Raw genomic sequence first — 20,829 nt, 5'->3', positions numbered from 1 at the left:
AGGTCACAGGGATAAAGTGATTTACCCCACAAACTCCTTAATAACTCATGAATAAAACTTTTACCAGTATGCAAATAGTGGAAAAAAAACAGCTTTGGTTGTTAAGTAACAAATCTGTTTTTAGCTCTACTGCCATTTCTTCCACCTCGTTCCCATCATTATTTAAGGATTCCTGGTGCTTTGTTCTACTGCTTAGCAATCTGTCCTGAGGTCCCTGCCAGATTTCTAATGACTTTTCAATGATGGTTTAAGGAGTATTTGTGATGCCTCCCCAGGTCTTGAGAGTTTCTATCAGTCGATGTTTGCCACCACCAGCTTCATTCACTCACATATATAACACTTTTGCTTCATTGCACTGGGTGAATGTGCAACAATTCTAGTAAGGCAAGAAGATTAAATCGGTCTGAGAAAAATGTGCAGACTGAGGATTCACATTTAATTTGAATGTTATTAAGTAAGGTGTGGATAGTAATCAAAGCCGTGCTGCAATAACGTTAATTAGAAATTAATTTAATCAGGAATACAAATTTACTGTGTAGCTTCACAAGTTTAACCAAGATCATAATCACATTCCCGAGTTAATTAACTTATATATAACCACATATAATGAAACCAAAAACATAAATAATGCGCTGATCGTTATTCACTTTTAATCTATTTTTTTTCTGATTATTTAGAGCTTTGCTTATTACATTCACATTATATCTAAACAAAGCAGTAAAATAAAATTTCTATCACAGGTGGAACAGATTTATACTCGATAGTTTGCAGTGAATCAAAGGAGGCCATTCAGCTCATTGTACTCATGCCAGCTCTTTACTAATGTATCCAATTTGATTCACTCTTACTTTTTTATCTTGTAGCTGTCTTTAAGCTTTAACTTTTGGTTCCTTTCATAATTCCTCCGTTCTTTTTCTGTCCCTACCATGGTCAATAACCATTTGCCTCCTCTTTGGCTGTACCACCAGCTGTAATCAGGCAGAGCTAGCAGGACTTGCTTCCAACTCCTTCTATGGTCTCAGTCCTCCCCAGCTCTGTAAACCCCTCTAGCATCACCAATATTTGAGATATCTGTGCTCCTCCAACAAGAAACTCTTTCATATCCCAAATCTTTATTACTCTTTTATTGGTGACCTTCTACTGTTAGGGCACAAATTTCTGGAAGTCTCTTCCTAAATCCCTCTGCATCGTTCCTCCTTTATCTCACAGTTGTCCTTTAAGAGGCACCTGAAAGCATATATCTCCTCATCAATATTGACCAATTGTCCTTGTAGCCTTTATATGGGCTTAAGGAGAATTTGTGGTTATGTAAAAGATAATGGGATCAATGTCAATATGTATGTAAATGTGGAGGATTATATCGTAAATTTGTATCCCTGATTCAATTAATTTCCCAATTAACTAACACATGGGTTTCCATATAGTTTAGCCAGGTCATTCGAGGGAAAAGGAATGGATTGGATGAGTTTAAACCAAACTCATTGTTTGAATGACAAAATTTCATTTATTTTTGTGCTTTTTTTAAGCCCAACCATTTAATGTTTCACTCGTTTGAAGCTTATGAGATGGTACAAAAATGCTAATAATGTGAGGTAAAGGGAGGATGACAAAATTACAGGCAGAGAAATTAAAAGTGAACAAAAACAGAAATTACGACAAAACCTAAGCAGGTCTAGCAGCATCTGTGGAGAGAAATCAGAGTTAACGTTTCAAGTCGAGTGACCCTTGAGATGGTATTAAGAGGAAAGTAAAAGGGAATTTTAAATTGTGGTGTTCAAATTTCTGAAAGGTATGGTAGGGTAGACGTGAAGAGATTGGGTAGCTGGTTGGTGGATGGTTAACCAAAAGACACAAATATAAAATATTTGTGAGATGAATGAAAATGAAGTTGAGATGAATGATTGTCATTAAGCAATTTATTAATGTTCTGCTAGAAAAGAGCATGGAGGTAAAGTCAACAAGGGGAATGTTGAAGGGGAATTAGATGTAGACTTGGGAAGTAATAATTTGTAGGTGTATTGAAGTGGGCAGAGAAAATAGGACTAATTAGATCACTCTTTTGAAGAACAGGCAAAGACACCGATAGCCACAGGTATTCTATGATAAGAAAGGAAGAAAAAGTTAAGATTATTTCCTAACCAACATACATTCCAATCACTCAAACAGAATGCATAAACTGGAACTCTTAGATAGTACATCTCTGCAAAAACTTCGAATTATTTTGTGTCTGCATTATTTTAATGACATTCACCTACACAGTATTTTTCTCCCTTGTTCACTCTGCTGGAATGGGCTTTCTGCAAACTGCCGGAAAGCCTGGAATCATTCACAAGCAACACACTGTAGCCATTGCTGACCAGCAACTGTGACCCCTGGGAGTGTTTGTGGAAGATGTAGCTGGCCACTATAGTGATGCTCCACTAGCGATGTTACAATCAGTGCAAGGTAAAAAGCACGGCAATGGCACCCACGATGCCGATCGCTGCCAAGCACCTGAATGCAGTCAGTTATCATAGAGTCATACAGCATAGAAGCATGCCCTTCAGCCCACCATGTCTATGCTGACCAATATACACCAATCTCCATTACCTGCACTTGGTCTGTAGCCTACCATGTCCTGCTATTTTAAGTGCTTGTCCATGTGCTTCTTAAAAGTTGCCCCCTCTGATGACAGATGGAATTTTTTCAGACTGGAGGGCTGTGGCCAGTAGAGTGCCACAAGGATCGGTGCTGGGTCCACTACTTTTCATCATTTATATAAATGATTTAGATGTGAGAATAAGAGGTATAGTTAGTAAGTTTGCAGGTGACACCAGGTGGTATTGTAGGCAGCGAAGAAGGTTACCTCAGATTACAACAGGATCTTGATCAGATGGGCCAATGGGCTGAGAAGCGGCAGATGAATTTAATTCAGATAAATGCGAGATGCTGCATTTTGGGAAAGCAAATCTTAGCAAGACTTATACACTTAAGGGCGCATAGCTTTAAATTAAGGGGGGGTAGGTATAGGACAGATGTTAGGGGTGGGTTCTTTACTCAGCGAGTCGTGAGTTCGTGGAATGCCCTGCCAGTAGCAGTGGTGGACTCTCCCTCATTATGGGCATTTAAGCGGGCATTGGATAGGCATATGGAGGATAGTGTGCTAGTGTAGGTTAGGTGGGCTTGGATCGGTGCAACATCGAGGGCCGAAGGGCCTGTACTGCGCTGTATTCTTCTATGTTCTATGTTCCATGTTAATGGTAAGGTCCTAGGGAGTGTTGTTGAACAAAGAGACCTTGGAGTGTAGGGTCATAGCTCCTTGAAAGTGGAGTCACAGGCAGATAGGATTGTGAAGAAGGCATTTGGTATGCTTTCCTTTATTGGTCAGAGTTATGAGTACAGGAGTTGGGAGGTCATGTTGTAGCTGTTCAGGACATTGGTTTGACCACTGTTGGAATATTGCGTACAATTCTGGTCTCCTTCCTTTTGGAAAGATGCTGTGAAACCTGAAAGGGTTCAGAAAAGATTTACAAGAATGTTGCCAAGGTTGGAGGATTTAAGCTATAAGAAGAGGTTGAATAGACTAGGGCTATTTTCCCTGGAGCATCGGAGGCTGAGGGGTGACCTTATAGATGTTTATAAAATCATGAGGGGCATGGATAGGATAAATAGACAAAGTCTTTTTTCTGGGGTGGGGGAGTGCAGAATTAGAGGGCATAGGTTTAAGGTGAGAGAGGAAAGATATAAAAGAGACCTAAGAGGCAACCTTTTCACTCAGAGGGTGGTTCGTGTATGGAATGAGCTGCCAGAGGATGTGGTGGAGGCTGGTACAATTGCAACATTTAAGAGGCATTTGGATGGGTATACGAAAAGGAAGGGTTTGGAGGGATATGGGCCAGGTGCTGGCAGGTGGGACTAGATTGGGTTGGGATATCTGGTCAGCATGGATGAGTTGGACCGAAGGGTCTGTTTCCATGCTGTATATCTCTATGACTCTATGACATTCCATATTTCTACCACCCTCTGGGTGAAAACATTTTTTCATCAGATCTTAAACTTATGCCCTCTGGTCTTAGGCTTATCTTCCATGGGGAAAAATATTCTCATGATATATTCTTTCTATGCCTCTCATAATGTTGCATGTCTCAACCAGATCCCCTTTTGCCTCCTCTTCCCCAGGGAAAGCAAACCCAGCATAGCCAGCTTGTTCTTATCACTGAGACTTTCCTTTCAGTTGTATGTATATTTTGTGAGAAGAAAAGAAACAACAGTGGCTTTACAGTTCATTTTTAAAAAAAATGTTCACCTAACAAACAAAACGTATCTTAATTTTGCCAACCCACCCCTATTGTCTCTAAGAGAGAGAGATAACATAGATAACTGCAATATGTTTGGGAGTTGCATTTAGTATTTCATTATTATTCAAGGCCATGCATTTTGTTTGATGCAGTCCCCTGACATCAATGAGTTAATATTATTTCCCATCCCCTTATGTATATTTTAAAGGTACCATTGCATCGCTAAAGATGCAGACTTTTTCAGGTTCATAAATGAATTTGCATTGCATTCAACTCCAGTCACCAAATGTTTCTACTCTTTATATTGAATCTGTTCCTAATACTGATGAGGTATGTGTCTTAAACCAACAACAATACTGACAAAAGACACAGTTGATGTGTGAAAGGTTACAAATGATAAGTTTTTAATGGTTAAAATATATTTCACAAGGACAATAGTGAACTACCCTGCCAGATGTAATAGCCTTTGAATGGGAAATCTCTCTCAAAGTGATTGTGTTAATTTCTTAACAGTCCTGGAATCCTCTCTGTTCCAAGATTTTCACTGGCAGATGGTTTAAAATCCAAAGTGCAGACACCTGCTGCTTTCTTAATTTTTTGAAATGAAATGTTACCTTCACGAAACATGGAAGAAGCCTTTGAGGGCGCTTTTATAGACAGAGAAAAGGAGCACTGTGGTAGATCAATGAAATCCATTCTGTTGCAAAGAGTGATTGTGTGTTTCGCTGTCTAGTTAAACAGTCAAAGGGCTTCGCTGTAAAGGGACAGAAAGGGATAAAAGATTCATGTGGCGTTTCCCCTTTGTATTAAATTGACCGCACAATTTCTCTTGAAAAAGGGAGAAAGGTTACTCCTTCAATATAATAACCTAAAACTAAATCAGACAGTGATGTATTGAGTTTAACGAACTTTTAAACTGTTTCATTATGCTTCATTGGGAAAAGAAATTCTGTTTTCACTTCTAGATACAGATCTGCCACTTAAAACTCCTTACATCTGTTAAACCAACTTGCTATTGTGTCTGCAAAATATGCTTTCAGTATTTTTGCAGTCTTACAGGATAATAGCATAGCATTCATATCTGATGGGTCTGTAATGGGCCACTGAACTGATGCAAAGCAATTTTGACTTCACAATCAATGCAAACATTGCAATGTAATTTGAAATAACTCAATCAACTCGCACTATTTCAGTTTTGCATTTGCACTATAATATAATTGCAATTGGTGTGAGGTTTAAAGGTTTCTCAGGAGTCCAAATGACAGAAATAATGATTAAACGTTTGAATGCTAACGGAGCTCTGATTGACATGCGGACTCTTTGTCAACAGTAAAATCCTTTGGGCCATCAAATGCCAACAGAATGGAGTTTGTTGAATGGATAGATGTGAGTAAAGCTCTATTCTACTGGCCAGAGGGCAGTATAACATGGGTCCACTGGTTTCCAGCCACTCCAGACAGCTACCAGTGTCAAATAGATTATATGTGATATAACAGTGCCTTATATATTGCACAGTTTTGCATCAACAATATGTGCTTAAGTCATGCAGCATGAGTGAAGTTTTGCAGTAATGAAACAATAACGAATCAAATATTATATCAGGCCTGAGGGCACCTAAGGGAAGTATTTCCACACATTTTAACACTGAATTGAATGTAGCAGTTGATTAAATGTGAAATGATTCAGGTGATCTTTCAAACCACCTCAAAATTTCATGCCTTTTATTCTAACGTTTTCGTCTAAAGTATTGACAGCAAAATGAAGATTTAAAGTTGGCAAAGATGCCCTTCAGGTATGAACACAGAAGATAGAAACAGGAGTAGGCAATTCAGATGAGATTCAAACAGACCATGACTGTGAGATGGCATGGTGGCTCAGTGGTTAGTGTTGCTGCCTTAGAGCACCAGGGATCCAAGGTTGATTCTACCTTGGGTAACTGTCTGTGTGGAGTTTGCACATTCTTCCCATGTCTGTGTGGGTTTCCTCCAGGTGCGCTGGCTTCTTCCTATAAAGATGAAAGATGTGTAGGTTTGGTAGGTTGGCCATGGGGAATGTAAAGTTATGGGGTCGGGTGGGATGCTCTTGGCAGGTTAATGTGAACTCAATGGGCCAAGTGACCTGCTTATTCACTGGATGGGTTCTATGATTGGTATTCTGTTTCATTGCCATTTTCCTGCACTATTGCCATGTCCCTTAATATCTTTTACATGTAGAAATCTATTGATCTCTGTCTTGAATATACTCAATTACTAATCTTCCACTGCTTTCTGGAGCTCAAGATTCAAAAGATTCAACTCCCTCTGACTGAAGAAATTCCTCTTCAGCTCAATTCTAAATCACCTATCCCATATTCTGATCCCACAGCCAGGGGGATCATATTCACCATAAATTCCTACCTAACCCTGAAGAATTGTGTATAATTCAATGAGGCCAGCTCTCGGTTTTTCAAACTATAGAGAATATAAACCCCAGCTCCTCATTGGGCAAATGCATCATTTCAGGGGTCGCATTTCCTGTTTGGTAGATGTAAGGAGACTAAAACTGTCCACAATACTCCAGATATTCAGTTCTCTCCTCACTATAAGATAAAACATTAGTTATGGAAAATCCTCGGGGAAAATGTTGCACAAATACTTAAAGCATGAACATACAGAGCACTAATCTGTTTTCTAATCATTGAAAGCAAGCAATGTAATTATGTATTGCTTATATAACAGCTCATAAAGCTTACTGGTCTAGAATAGATCTTTATTGTTTGTTGGTGTATTTTGAGTATAACTGGCCAGGCCAGCATTTATTCCACATCCTTCACTGCCTAGGACAAAATGATGGTGAACTGCCTTCTTGAACCACTGCAGTCCAAGGGATGTCAGATGATATGACCAAACCCTGGGCAAAAGGCCCCCAGTTCATTACAATTCCAGATAGGATACCCAAATTGTCATGTGCCCAGGTGAGGAGGGATGAAGTTCCCCTCAGTTGATCTCACAGCACCAGGTTATAGTCCAACAGGTTTATTGGGAAGCACTAGCTTTCGAGGCATTGCCTTTTCATCAGGTGGTTGTCATGATAAAGAAGCAGTGCTCTGAAAGCTAGTGCTTCCCAATAAACCTGTTGCACTATAACCTGGTGTTGTGTGATTTTTAACTTTGTCCGTGCTAGTCCAACACCAGCATCTCCAAATCAGTTGATCTCACCAAGGTTAATTTCAAAAAGGCCTTTTCCTAAGTGGATACCTTTTGTCAGACCAAATATGTTTAGGTTTTAAAATGATACAATTTAACTTGGCTTTCTTAAGTTAAAGCAAAGAATGATTTATTTAATGAGTTAAACCTGAGAAAAAGAAACAAAATGTGACATACACAGAGATCAGAAATAAAACTTGAGTCCAAAATGTATAAGTGACAAAAAATGAATCATCCTTTGGCTAGTCCCTGATGAATAGACACCGAAATGCATTGGACTCAAAGTCAGTGATTCTATTAGCCCCAGCATTGGCAGTTGAGTAGCTGTTCTGAGATGTTGGTCTTGTAGTTAGCTGAAAAGAGTTTGTCCAGTTTTCTTCAACAGTTTCTTTGCTGACTTAACTTGATTTAAGAAATCAGAGAGAGAAAAAACTTTGCTTCCTTTTAGCTACATGTGCAGGGGAGTCGAGTGGAAGTTCTCAGCTGTGTCCATTCACAGCACACATGAGCACTATAAAGGTTCTGCCTGAAGCTAACACATTAGCACATTCATATGCCAGCACTCTAATGCATGGAATCCATTAGTTTCCAAATTGAAGGGTAAACTCAAACATGTCTTTCACCCAGAACTTTCTTTCTATCAAATCATATAATGTCTATATCCGGACACAACTGCAGGAGATGGTTTTCTGCTAAGCGAAGATAATCAGCCCGCATTATCTCTGTAACCACAGGAGGTCAAGTTCAGTTTGAACAGCATCTCTCCCTTAGAAGTGTTACTGTCTGATGTTTCCTCAACACTCTCCAGGTGTAACAATCCATTGTCCCTCTCACAACACAATGCAATCCACCCAGGAATTTTGTCAGTCAGCCACAGGATCAAAAATCTCAACCATCCTTTAGCTGACATGCCCTTTAAAAAAGATACACATGTTGCACTGGCATGACCAATATATCCAAAAGTATTTTGAGATTAAAAAGTTCTCTTAACAAGATACACTCATGGTGCTGTTAAGAAGGGAGTTTTAAGATTCTAATTGAGCAATATTGAAGGAGCAATGACATAGCTTCAAGTCAGGATGGTGTGTTGCTTGGAGGGGTACCTGTTGGTGGTGGTGTTCCCATGCATCTTCTTCATTGTCCTACCAGGTGGTAGAGGTTGTACAATTAGAAAGTGCTATCAGAGGAGCTTGGTGAATTAACACAATGCATCCTGTAGATAATACACACACCATTACGCATCAGTGGTGTAAGGAGCGGGGATGCTGAAGTTAAATGAGATTCTGGATTGTTATGCTTTTTTGAATATTGTAGGAGTTGCAGTCATTCAGACAAATTACACTCCTGACTTGTACCTTGGAGATAATGAACAGGCACTGTGGAGTCAGGAAGTGAGTTACTCAATGCAGATTCTTAACATCTGAACAGCTCTCATATCTACAGAATTTAAATGAGTGATCCATTCAGTTTCTGGTTAATGCTAACCCTCAAATTGTTGCTAGTGGAGAATATTGAAATAGTAATGCCGTTGATTATCATGGGAGATAGTTAGACACTGTCTTGCTGGATTCATCATTACCTGATACTTGCATGAAACAAATATTACTTGTCAATTATCAACCTAAGCCTGGATATTGTCTACATCATGCTACATATGCCCATGGGCTGCTTCAGTATCTAAAGTGTCACAAATGGTGTCGCAAACAATTCCATGTTTCACCACATAATGGAGAGAAGGTCATTGTTTGAACAGCTGAAGGTGATTGCACAATGAACCAATGAAGATCACTGAATGAAACCAAACTTACAAAGCATTTCAAAGCATTTGCAGCACAGAAAAAGATAAAGCTGAAGCATTTTCATCAATCTCCAGCAGAAGTTGATGATCAGTTTTGGCCTCTGCCAGTGTTCAGCCAATTCGAATCCCTCCACATGATATCAAGAAACAGCTAGAGTCAACCGATCCTGCTAAGGCTATGGGCACTGACAAAATTCTGGCAATAGTATGGAAGACTGATGCTCCAGAACTTGCAAGTTGTTCAGGTTCAGCTACAATACTGACATCAAGCAACAATGTGGGAAATTGCCCAGGTATGACCTGTAGGCAAAAAGCAGAACAGATCCAACCCAGCTCATCAGTCTACTCTGAATCATTAGTAAAGCAATGGATGGTGTCATCAACAGTCAAAAAGCACTTACTTAACAATAAAATGTTAACTAATACTAAGTTTGGGTTTCACAAGGACCAATCAATTCCTGCCCTCATTACAGACTTGGTTCAAAAATACACAAAAGAGGAAAGATGACTGCCCTTGACATCACATATTTGACTGAATATAGCATCAAGGAGCCATATAACAATACCAGAGTCAGTAGTTATCAGTGGGAAAACTCCACACTCATTGGAGTCATACCTGATGCAAAGAAAATACTTGTGATTGTTGGAGGTCAGTCACTTCAGCTCCAGAACACCTCTATAGGTGTCCCTCAGCGTAATTTGCCCGAGGCAACCATCTTCAGTTGTTCCATGACTGACCTTCCCTCTATTCATGACTCTTCAGATACTGAAGTAATCCTTATTCCAAAGAATGTCTGAGTTAAAGGTGACAAATGGCATTTGCTCTGCTCAAATGGCTGACAATGCAATAGCTCATTTCTAAATCCCCACAGCCTGTCACCACCTAGAGAGACAGGAGCATTAGTCACATGGGAAAGCCATCAACTGCAAGTCCTTCTCTGAGCCACTAAAGCCATGCGAGAACCTAATATTCATCTGCAATTGAATCCATCATCTCTAACTTTACCCTGTCAAACTATTTCATAAACACAAAGAACTCAATCACATTACATCTCAATCTTTTTGTTTCCTTTGAAAAGAGCCTCATTCTGATAAGTATAGCCTCTCCATTTTGTACTCTTCTAACAAATCCTTTTGCACTTTCTCCAATGCTTTTAAATCCTTATCATAATATGTAAACATACTTCTGTTCACTACCTTAAGGGTAGCCTCAGCAGGTTCTAACATGAGTATAATGTAACTTTAATGATTTTCAATTTCATTAACAGTAGAAACAAACTTCAGTACTTTGTTTGTTTTCTTATGATCTAATTAACCTTTGTCATTTCTTCTGCTCTTTGTGCCCCCAGAACCCTGTGTTAGACATTTTTCCAGTGACTTCCTTACTCTTCCTACTGAAATTTGCTACCTCACTATTGTGTATTTTGAAGTAAATTTCATCATTTCATTCCTATTCTGTAAGGTTATTAATGTATTTCTGTGTTTTGATGCAGCCATAGATTGTGGAACATAGAACAAAGAACAAACAACAGAGAAGAGTACAGTCAGGAACACTATGTCTGTGCCGACCATGATGCTATTCTAAACCAATTCCATCTGCCTGCACATGGTCTGTATCTCTCTATTCTCCGTCTGCTCATGTGTCTATCAAAATGTCTGTTAAACATTGCTATCGCATCTGTTTCAATCTTCTACCCAGGCAGCGGATCCTGTGTAAAAGAACTTTCCTTGCACATCTCCTTTAAAGATATATCATTTCCCACTCTCTCCTTAAAGCTATGCCCCCTAATATCTGACATTTCCACCCTGGGAGAAAGGCTCCAACTATCCAGCTCTCATAAATTTATATACTTCTAACACGTCTCAGCCTTTGATGCTGTAGTGAAAGGTTTGTCCGATCTCTCATATAGCTACCACGGTCCAATCCAGTTAACATCCTGGTAAACCTCTTTTGCATCCTCTCCAAAGCCTCCACCTCCTTCTTGTAGTGTGGAAATCAGAACTGTGCACAAATGTAGCATAACTAAAGTTTTATACAGCTGCAACATGACTTGCCAACTGTTATACTCAGTGCCCGGACTGATGATTGTAAGCATGTCATACGCCTTCTTTACCCCTTAATCACTTACTTTCAGGGAACTATGGACTTGGACTCCAAGATCCCTCTATATATTAATGCTCCTTAGCATCTTGCCATTAACTCTATATGTTGCTCTTGCATTTGACCTCCCAAAATGTGTCACCACACAGTCCTCCCCTGTATTAAGTACACTGTTCAGTTTAATGCCAACTGTAAGTTTTTGAATTATAGTTTCCTTTCCTGAGTTCAAGGCATATATGTAGATGGGGGGCTACAGTAGTTCCAGCACTGAAGTTCATAGAAGACTGCACCCATTGTTTTCCAAGCTGAGGATCTATCTTTACTCCACTTTCATTTACTGCTGTTCCAGACTCAGATTGTTATACTTTCTTTTATTAGAATACTAACTTTGCATTTTGTGACCTAACTTACGAGTCTAGCAGGCTGTACTTTATCAAAGGAATTTTGGAAATACAAATATGACGCATTACTTCGATCTTATGCACATCTGCTGTTTTGCTTGTACTTCATAAAGTTTAAACAGGATGCTCAAGCATAATCTTCTCGTTTGGAACCCGTGCTGACTTCTGTATTTTATGTTTGGTTTCTCGACTAATTTCTATTACATCCTTGAATGAAGATTCCATTATTTTTTCCAACCACAGGCATTAAGTTTATTAGTTTACAGTACCTGAATTTGTTTAATTTCTCTTTCTCTATGTAAGATACTTGAGTTGTCTGGCAATCCACTGACAGCTTTTATTCTTTTCTATTAAATTCTAAAGATATGTAATCATGTGTCTGCTATCTTTTCCTTAACTTCAATAAAGATGTATGGATGTAATCTATGGAACTCATTGCCACAAAAGGCTGTGGAGCCCATGTCACTGAGTATATTTAAGACTGAGATAGATAGGTTTTTGATTATTGAGGAGATCAAGGGTTAAGGGGAGGAAGCAGAAGAAACAGGTTGAGAACTATATCAGTTATCATTGAATGGTGGATCAGACTGGATTAGATGAATGGCCTAATTCTGCTTCTATATTGTAATACGTTCCATCAGGATCAATGTCTTATCCTCTGGCACTTATATTGTGTCTTTAACATAGTCAGATATTCTAAGGAATATTAATTGAGACCAGTGAGTTGTGCATGTCTCTCATGTTTGTCCAGCCAGTCTACGAGTGGTTTACTAATGCTGGAGGCAGATCTAAATAGATCTTGGCCAGATGATGGTAGGATGAGGTGATCAGAATGGGTCTGAATGGAAACCAGTGAAGGTATTTTGCAGTGCAGTAGAGATGAGAACAGAACCCCTGCAAGTCCAGCTCTTCACAGATAAATATTTTGAACAACTTTCTTTTCTGATGGCAGCTTCCAGCAAGCCCATTCAGGACGGCCAGTGATGGCATTAGTGTTGGTTATTCTGAATGCAGCAGGCCTAGTGAAGCAAATTAATCCTGTCACGAAAGTCTCAAATGGGCACTAATCCTCTTATCACCATATGTTAAGGTCTGAAGATTAGTTTTAGGCTCAGGGCCCAGGCACAGAACAGAAAGTGTGCATGCATACTATCCACCATATTGGATGCTTTGGCCTATCAATCACTTTCAAGGTCATGCTTTGAATAAATGATATATGCCAAATGACTGAGTTCCACATTAGGTCAGTGCTGAACTGCATGATAGTCAAGCAAGCTGCTGATCATAGTGGAATTTTTAATAAGGTGTCATTCCTGAACAACTTAAACATTACTCACAGAATCATAGATTCAGGGAATAGTTACAGCACAGAAGACCATCATTAAGACCTTCCTGGTTGTGCCAGCTGTCTGCAAGAGAAAATTAGTTTGTCTCACCCCTGCTTTTTCCCCACAGCCTTGCAAATATAGGTACTCCAATTGCCCAATACTTTGGAAGCCATCATTGATTATACCGACACAAGAGTCTCCCAGCAGCGTATTCCAGATTTTCTCCACCTTGTAGATGTAAGCCAATTGTACAATTACTTCATATTTGAAGCATTAACAACTTCCTGCTGAACTCTTAAAGATGTTTGTGCTTGTCCAATTCTGCCCTCTTGCACTATGCAGATTTGAAGTATTTCACTATTGCAATTATGCCTTCAACTGATGCAGCCATGTTTTTTGGAATTCCCTCTTGAGTTTCTCCTTTGAGGTTTTTCTTAAAATTAACCTTTTTGACAAATATTTTGGTCACTGTTCTCGTATTTCCTTGCATGATGTACTGTCTAATTTTGTTGATAACACTCCAGTGAAGCAGTTTAAGACATTTTACTGAGCTCGTCATGCTATCTAAAGGTAAATCGTTGTTGTTGTTAGGCTGGTTCATTTAGAACCTGAAGACTCAGCTTTGTTTTCTCAGTATAGTTATTCAAGTCCACACAGGCCTGAAGTATTGCTGACCAGAAATTTGAGTCTCTAAAGATACATTTCATCGGAATGTATTAGAGGGTGGGAAAGCTGAAATTTCTTGCAGCATTTTTGTAGTTTCGCAAACTTCTAAAAATTTAACGTGTGGTTTAAAACATTCCCTTCAGAGAAATGGTTCTTAAAGTTTAATAACAGGAAATAAATTCTTGTCCAATAATAAGAAAGGAATCATCAGTTCAGATGTGCTAAGTGGACTTTAATATTGTACCAAAATCTCATGTTAGATAAATATTTGACCATTAGGATATTATGGGTCCATAATGAGGAGACAGCAGCAAGTGGAACCAGAGTTAGTAATGTCCATTTCACACCACACTGCATCAACCAGCTGACTGTGCATCAGCCCTGAAGTATCATTTGAAGGAGATAAAGCAGATGTTTTGAGCAAGAAGAGCCGAGTGAAGGTACAATATGAGGAAAGAGGAGCAATCGGAGATTGCATTTGAAGAAAAGCCTGTTCTAGCCTCCCACAGATGGGAACCTCTCAGAACAGTACCATGCAGGATCTGTTTCAGCATCATCAATTCATTAAATGCTTGAAGGAAGAATGCTTGTTTTCTAAATTCATCCACAGGATGTGGAAATCTCTGGCCAGGCCAGCATTTATTGCCCATGCCTAATTGCCCAGAGGGTGTGGTGTGGAGGTACCAGTGTTGGATTGGGGTGGACAAAGTATGAAGTCACACTGCTCCAGGTTGTAGTCTAACAGGTTTATTTGAAATCACAGCTTTTGGAGCACTGTCCCTTCATCAAGTGGGGCAGTTGAGGGTCAACCATGATTGAATTGTGGGGCAGACCTGATGGGCTAAAAGACCTAATTCTCCTCCTATATCTTACATCTGGGGTCACATGTAGGCCAGGCTGGGAAAGGATGGCAGATTTTCTTCCCTAAAGGATATGAATGAAATAGGTGGCTTTTACCTGACGATTGGCAATGGTTTCATTGTCAGCATTAGACTCTTAATCCCAGATTTTTTAAAACTGAATTCAAATGCTACCATCTGCCATTACCTGGGTCTCTGGATTAATAGTCTAGTGATAATACTACTGGGCCACTCCTCTCTCTTGAGTCCTTGGTATTAACCAAGATGCATAGACTGGGCAAAGTGTGCTGATAGTTTTGGACATTGAAGCAAAGTTTTGAAGATGATCATAGAAGAGAGCAAAGTACAAGTTTCTCCAACACCAATTCCACCAGTAAAACACAGAACAAGTCATAAATTCACCAACAAAACCAGAAATTGCTGGAAAAACTCAGCAGGTCTAGCAGCACTTGTGGAGAGAAAAAAGAATTAACATTTCAGTTCTGAAGAATGGTCACTGGACATAGAACGTTCATTTTGTTTTCTCTTCACAGATCCTGCCAGACCTGCTGAGGTTTTCCAGCAATTTCTGGTTTTGTTGCTGATTGCCCACATCAGCAGTTCTTGATTTTTTTTGTTTAGTGTTTAAGAAATTCATCAACCCGGGATACTAAATGTATTCATTGCCATTGAGAGCTAATGATTGTTTCTGCAATGAATACCCAGTTCTTCTCCAGCTTTTTTGTAGTTCATTTCACAATGAAAACTTTATTAGAAGTTTCTAAATGTTTGTAGTAATGGGAGGTTGCAACTGTATGGAACTCTTTGGCTCTGTTTAATAATACTAGCACAAGGATCAAAATGTTGGTTTGATAAGGTAAGATGAGTCAGACTTAAAGTTCTTGAAGCACAACCTGTTCCTTCCTTTTCTTCACGCTGAGGCAATATCTGCTGCTCAAAGAATTTACAAGGTATTAACAATCACATTCAGAAGAACTCCTTTCAAACTCAGTACTGTTAAACCATCTAGTCACTTTGAGATGAATTTCCAGATTTTTCCATTTAGACTTAATAACGTTATACATTGTTGTTTTCCCTAAGGCAGTTCCTAACTCAAACATCAAAAATATGGTTCCTCACCCGCCAATTCTGTCTGAAATGAGGCCTAAACACAATCTTTGGGCTTAAGGCACGAAAGATTACCTCTGAATAAGTAGTCACTCTATCCAATTGGAAAGATCCAACTGAATGTTAATACAGTATTAACTATCGTGACCATATTCTCATTCTCAACACTGTGTCTGCCTGGAGTTGGCTTGAAAGCTATACACTTTACTGGCCCAAAGAAGACTAACACTAAACCAAAAAAAATTTGCTTCTTGGATAAACAAGTTTCATACTTTTTTTCAAACGTTTTGGCAATCTATTTCTGAAATAACTATGGGAAATGTGCAAATTCTGTCTCCAACAGATGGAAGTCAAGCTTTCTGAATATTATTTCTATGATACCTTTACCTGTCATTTTTATGCTGCATTAATATAGATGCCAGACCAGTTGGGCTGAATGGCTTTCCGATACTGTAAGTGTATGGTCCTCAAAGTGGCACAGTGCCTCAGTGGTTAGCACTGCTACCTCACAGCATCAGTGACCTGGGTTTGATTCCAGCCTCAGGCAACTGTCTGTGTGGAGTTTGTACATTCTCCCTGTGTCTGTGTGGGTTTCCTCCGGGTGCTCCGGTTTCCTCCCACAATCCAAAGATGTGCAGGTTAGGTGGTTTGGCCACGCAAAATTGCTCGTAATGTTAGGCGCAGTAGTCAGGGGAAATGTAGAGAAATAAGGGAATGGGTCTCTTCGGAGGGTCGGTGTAAACTTGTTGGGCCGAAGGGCCTGTTTCCACACTATAGGGATTCTAAGTTCAAATGAGGAGACACATTCTGAGGAAAACCTGTGATTGGAATGTTGAATTTGGGAGAGTGGATAATCTAACAGATGTAGACAGACTACAATATCTGAATAAAGAAAGAAATCAGAATCTCATTAACAGATGCTGAAAGAAACCACAGGATAACTCACTTGAGACACCATACATCAATGTCCAGTTTTGTCTCAGGTAGATAGCCTAAAAAAGAACCTCTCACTGTGTTTAAGATAATAGTTAAATGGCACATGTGCTTATTACTTTCATCTCACTCACAGTTGCAAACATAACTCTTCAAATAAACTGGGCACTAGTTAGTGATGGTAATAAAAAGGCATTTAACTCTTCAACTCTGCTGACATCTCCTGCTATGCCGATTAAAGGGGCAATTCTGCTTTTACTTCAGACTTTTATAACTGCAAGGATCACAGTTGGACCATATAAATAAGACTGTGACAGGCAGACTAAGAGTAAAGGAGCCTAGGGATTTAAACCCATCTGTGCAACAGAACAAAAACAAGGATCAGACCTGGAAAATCAAAAGAAGAGAAACTTTGGCATACTTTTAACCTTTAATATATGTCTATTGCTAATAAGAAGTAGACTGAGATGTATGAACAGGGAATGAACGTAAAATTTGGGGAGTTATGTTTCCCGGTGAAGCACAAGGTTTTAGGAAAATGCTAAAGCTGCTGCAGATTTTATGCAATGCAAGTGGTGTATTTTTATTTTGCAAACACTTGTGAAGTGTGACTAATAAAGAAACCCACTCCTTCCATCTCTCCCAACTTGTACAGGAATACTGTAAAATTATGGGGTAAGACCTGGATTTGTAAAAAAACAAATGGGATAAATGCTTGATTCTTCTATATTCGAAGATTTACCTCAGTCACTAACATTAAGGATATGCACTTTGAGAAAAAATACTTCCTTGATTTTGGTATTTTTCAATGTTATTTAATCTGAAATCTAAGCACTTCTGTCTCTAAGGCACCATTACCGAACAAATGGATGGTGATGCTGAAACAGATCAATGTTAGGTAAGTTATGGTTGATAGAAATTGTTGCCAGCTGAGTGATGGAGATTTCAAGATTTGTATAATTGTGGCATTACATAGTCTATTTGAGAGTATATGGCATTTGAAAATGCATTTGCAAACCCTGATCACCAGTCATTATAGTGACAACCAACAGCTATGATGCATCAATTATTTCAGGGTTGCAAACTAGTTTTAAGTATCACCAGGGATAAAGGACCTCCTCACTAATTGGGCAACATGGACAAGTTGGGCTAAACGGCCTGTTTCAATGCTGTCAACCTCTATAACTGTATGACTTTGACCTGACTGATGATGCACAAGTTGGACTGGATTGGACAAGGTCAAAGATCAGGCGACACCAGATTATAGCCCAACAGGTTTATTTGAAAGCACAAGCCCGATATAGGAGCAGTGCTCCAAAAGCTATTCTTTTCAAATAAACCTGTTGGACTGTAACCTAGTGTTGTCTGATCTTTGACATTGCCTTGGTCTGAGACTGAACAGACTTTTCCCTTAACTCTCTATCCTGTAAAAAGGACAGCTGCTTTTGTGATGTGTCTCAAAACATGATTGGCAAAATGAGGATCTTTTTCTTCTGCCAGTACTATTCAATATCTGCATAGTATCGTATGGAGAAGCAGAAACCTGCACCACTCGGTTCTACCTTTGACCCAAAATTCACCCATCGTCTCTGCCTGCTCCAGTCCCACCCAAACCTATCTTTTCATATCTTGACACTGTCCTGTCCACCTTGGTCCAAGATGGGGAAAGTCAGCCAGAGTCCTGGTCTTATGGTGCTAAACCCCATCAGTGCCTTTAGGATGGAAGTGAAAATGATGCAGAATTGGAAAGGAGCTAAAACTATGAAGATGGATATCTGGTCAGTGCACTAGACCTGACTGGTTACTGAAAAAGAAAGACTTTTACACATGCAGATAAAGAGAATATCCTCTTATTTTGATTAGAAAAATCTGAAGCAGTGGCAAGGTATCTACTTGCAATCAATACTGATTATGTTGAAAAGAAGTTTGTGCAAATCCAAATTCAAGAGAAAGATATCAACTCACTGTTACATCTTCCTCAACAAAATCAAACCTACATTACTGACATAAGTTACATATTATTCAAAATTTTCAGCTTAATTATTATCCCATCCACCTTCCACAAGGTGAAGAGTTTGTATCTGATTTAGAGGGAGCACCTATAATGATATTATTTATTTTTTTCTGTGAAGACCCTGACAATTTCTGTGCGACAGATTAACTGAGAAAATATGCCACGAACAGAGGATCAGCTTGGGAGAAATAGTCATTTTTGTTCTAATGGAACAAACGAACAACACATTTGACAAGAACAAGAATTTTGTTCTAAGACGTTTGGTATGGCTCCTTTTTAAAGAGAAAATGTTTTAATTGAATCAATCACAAATGTAATTTTGATAGTTTTGTACCTCTATTATTTCACAAAAACATCAATAAAATTAGTCAAATAGGATTTAAAGTTGACAAACTCAAAGCTGATGCTTATTTATTAGTCTGTGATTTTCCAAACTTTTTAAATTCATTCCCAGGTTGAGGGCATCACTGGCTAGGCCCGGATTTATTGCCCATCCCCCAGAGGCCAGTTCAGAGTCAACCACATTGCTCTGGGTCTGGAGTCCAACAATCAACAATAGACTCACAGTTGTCATTAGACTTTTAATTCCAGATGCTTTGAAAAATTGAATTCAAGTTCTTCCATCTGCTGTGGCAGGATTCAAACCTTTACCCAGGTCTCTGGATTATCAGTCCAGCAACAATACCATGAGGCCATTTCACCAGTCCCCCACTCCCTTGCAGTGGTTTACTTAATGGAATTTAGTATGTCCCAGACTATCATTACTCCATGTTTCCCCGTAACAGATTGACCTGCACCTGTTGGGTTTGTTTACTTGGAAGAAGGTGTGAGTTTTGTAGTCTTTCAGTATCAGCTCCATTTCTGTAGAGGAACAGAGGATTGTGGCCAGAATGTTTACAATTGCCACACTTACTTCCCTCAATAACTAACAATGCATCCTGATCACTCCACATGACTTTTCCATTTATAGTATTTTTAAGTACATCTTTCTTATCTATTTCTATCCTTTCCAAAAGTTGCTACTGCTTCCACCTTGACTGCCAAATTGGCAATATCCTTTTCACTACTGAGGGCAGATAGAAATATCTCAGCTTTATGCCTCTGCTTCTGCAAGAAAATTTTGTTTCTTGTGCTTAATTTATTCCAGCCTTCTTTTTTCAATTTACATGCCTATAAAATAACTAGGTTCCTTTTTATGTTTGTCATTAATCTGCTGTCATACTTGGTGTTTAATTTTCATACCTGTAGTTTTGTATTTTCTCCACTTTAGGCACACCGCAGTCAACATTGAAAGACACTCTCCAATTACCGACAATTCTTTGTATGATTTACGGCAAGTGACATCACGGCAAATTCACTTAGAAGAGACAAAATGCTGAGCAAATGTTCCTGGGCATTAATAGAGAGAACAGAAATGTATAAAACTGCAAAACCTATTGGCCTAGCTTAGTCAATGCAGCCAACTGTTTGAAATGGTACCTTAGTAATGAGATGTTGTAAAATGACTAAGTCAGCATTGGCATTCACTTCTCAAATGAATGATCATCAGCAAACCAACTGAACTAATTCTGAACTTGCACAACATCTTATAAATATCACTTTGACAGTTACAGATAACCTTATTTTGATCAGTCGGCAGAAAGGTGGTGAATGGTTGTTTGGGCGTATTATAAAATTATAGAGATTTTACCTGCATAGGTTATTGAACCCCTGAGCTCTGACTGACCACTTGCTGAAGTTATCCAGGATTGGCAATGGTGTGTGTGGTCTGCCAGCTGCAATTTAAACAAATTTCCTGTGAATCGAAATTTGATGTAAACCACAGGAGTTTTGTTGTGAATGCTGCATTTGCGCCAGGTTGATCTCGTGACCTGGAGCTTTCCAATACATTCAGCTGGAGCAGTGTGAACTAAAGTAGCTGGAGCAGTGAGGCGCTGAGTTACAACAAAAGTCTTCTGTGTGTGAATGAATGGGGACTGTTGGCAACAGAGAGTTGCAGCCAATGGAAATATTTGAGAGCCGGGGAAGCGTCTCAAATCCTTCTTAAATCATCATTGAAAAGTCATTAGAAAATGAGCAAGGACCTCAGCACAGATTGTTAAGAAGTAGAACAAAACACCAGCTTCTTAACATAATGATGGAAATGAAGTGGAAGACAC

At 39.1% G+C, this 20,829-nt stretch overlaps 1 long non-coding RNA gene across 1 annotated transcript in view; it reads left to right on the top strand.

The window, feature by feature from the left end:
• The window catches only part of LOC148149702 (uncharacterized), a 36,149-nt gene extending 15,535 nt beyond the window's left edge, over positions 1-20,614 (top strand). The window contains exons 2-3 of the long non-coding RNA XR_015757319.1: positions 10,754-10,869; positions 19,941-20,614. This is a non-coding gene — a long non-coding RNA (uncharacterized LOC148149702). The remainder of the gene's footprint in view (positions 1-10,753; positions 10,870-19,940) is intronic.
• Positions 20,615-20,829: the final 215 nt, after the last annotated feature.

The sequence above is a fragment of the Chiloscyllium plagiosum genome, unplaced genomic scaffold (genome assembly GCF_037043375.1).
Source record: "Chiloscyllium plagiosum isolate Xiang-an unplaced genomic scaffold, Cpla_swu_hap1 HiC_scaffold_6, whole genome shotgun sequence".
Lineage (NCBI taxonomy): Eukaryota > Metazoa > Chordata > Chondrichthyes > Orectolobiformes > Hemiscylliidae > Chiloscyllium > Chiloscyllium plagiosum.
The sequence above is the reverse complement of the archived record's forward strand: the minus strand, read 5'-3'. Positions and strand labels throughout refer to the sequence as shown.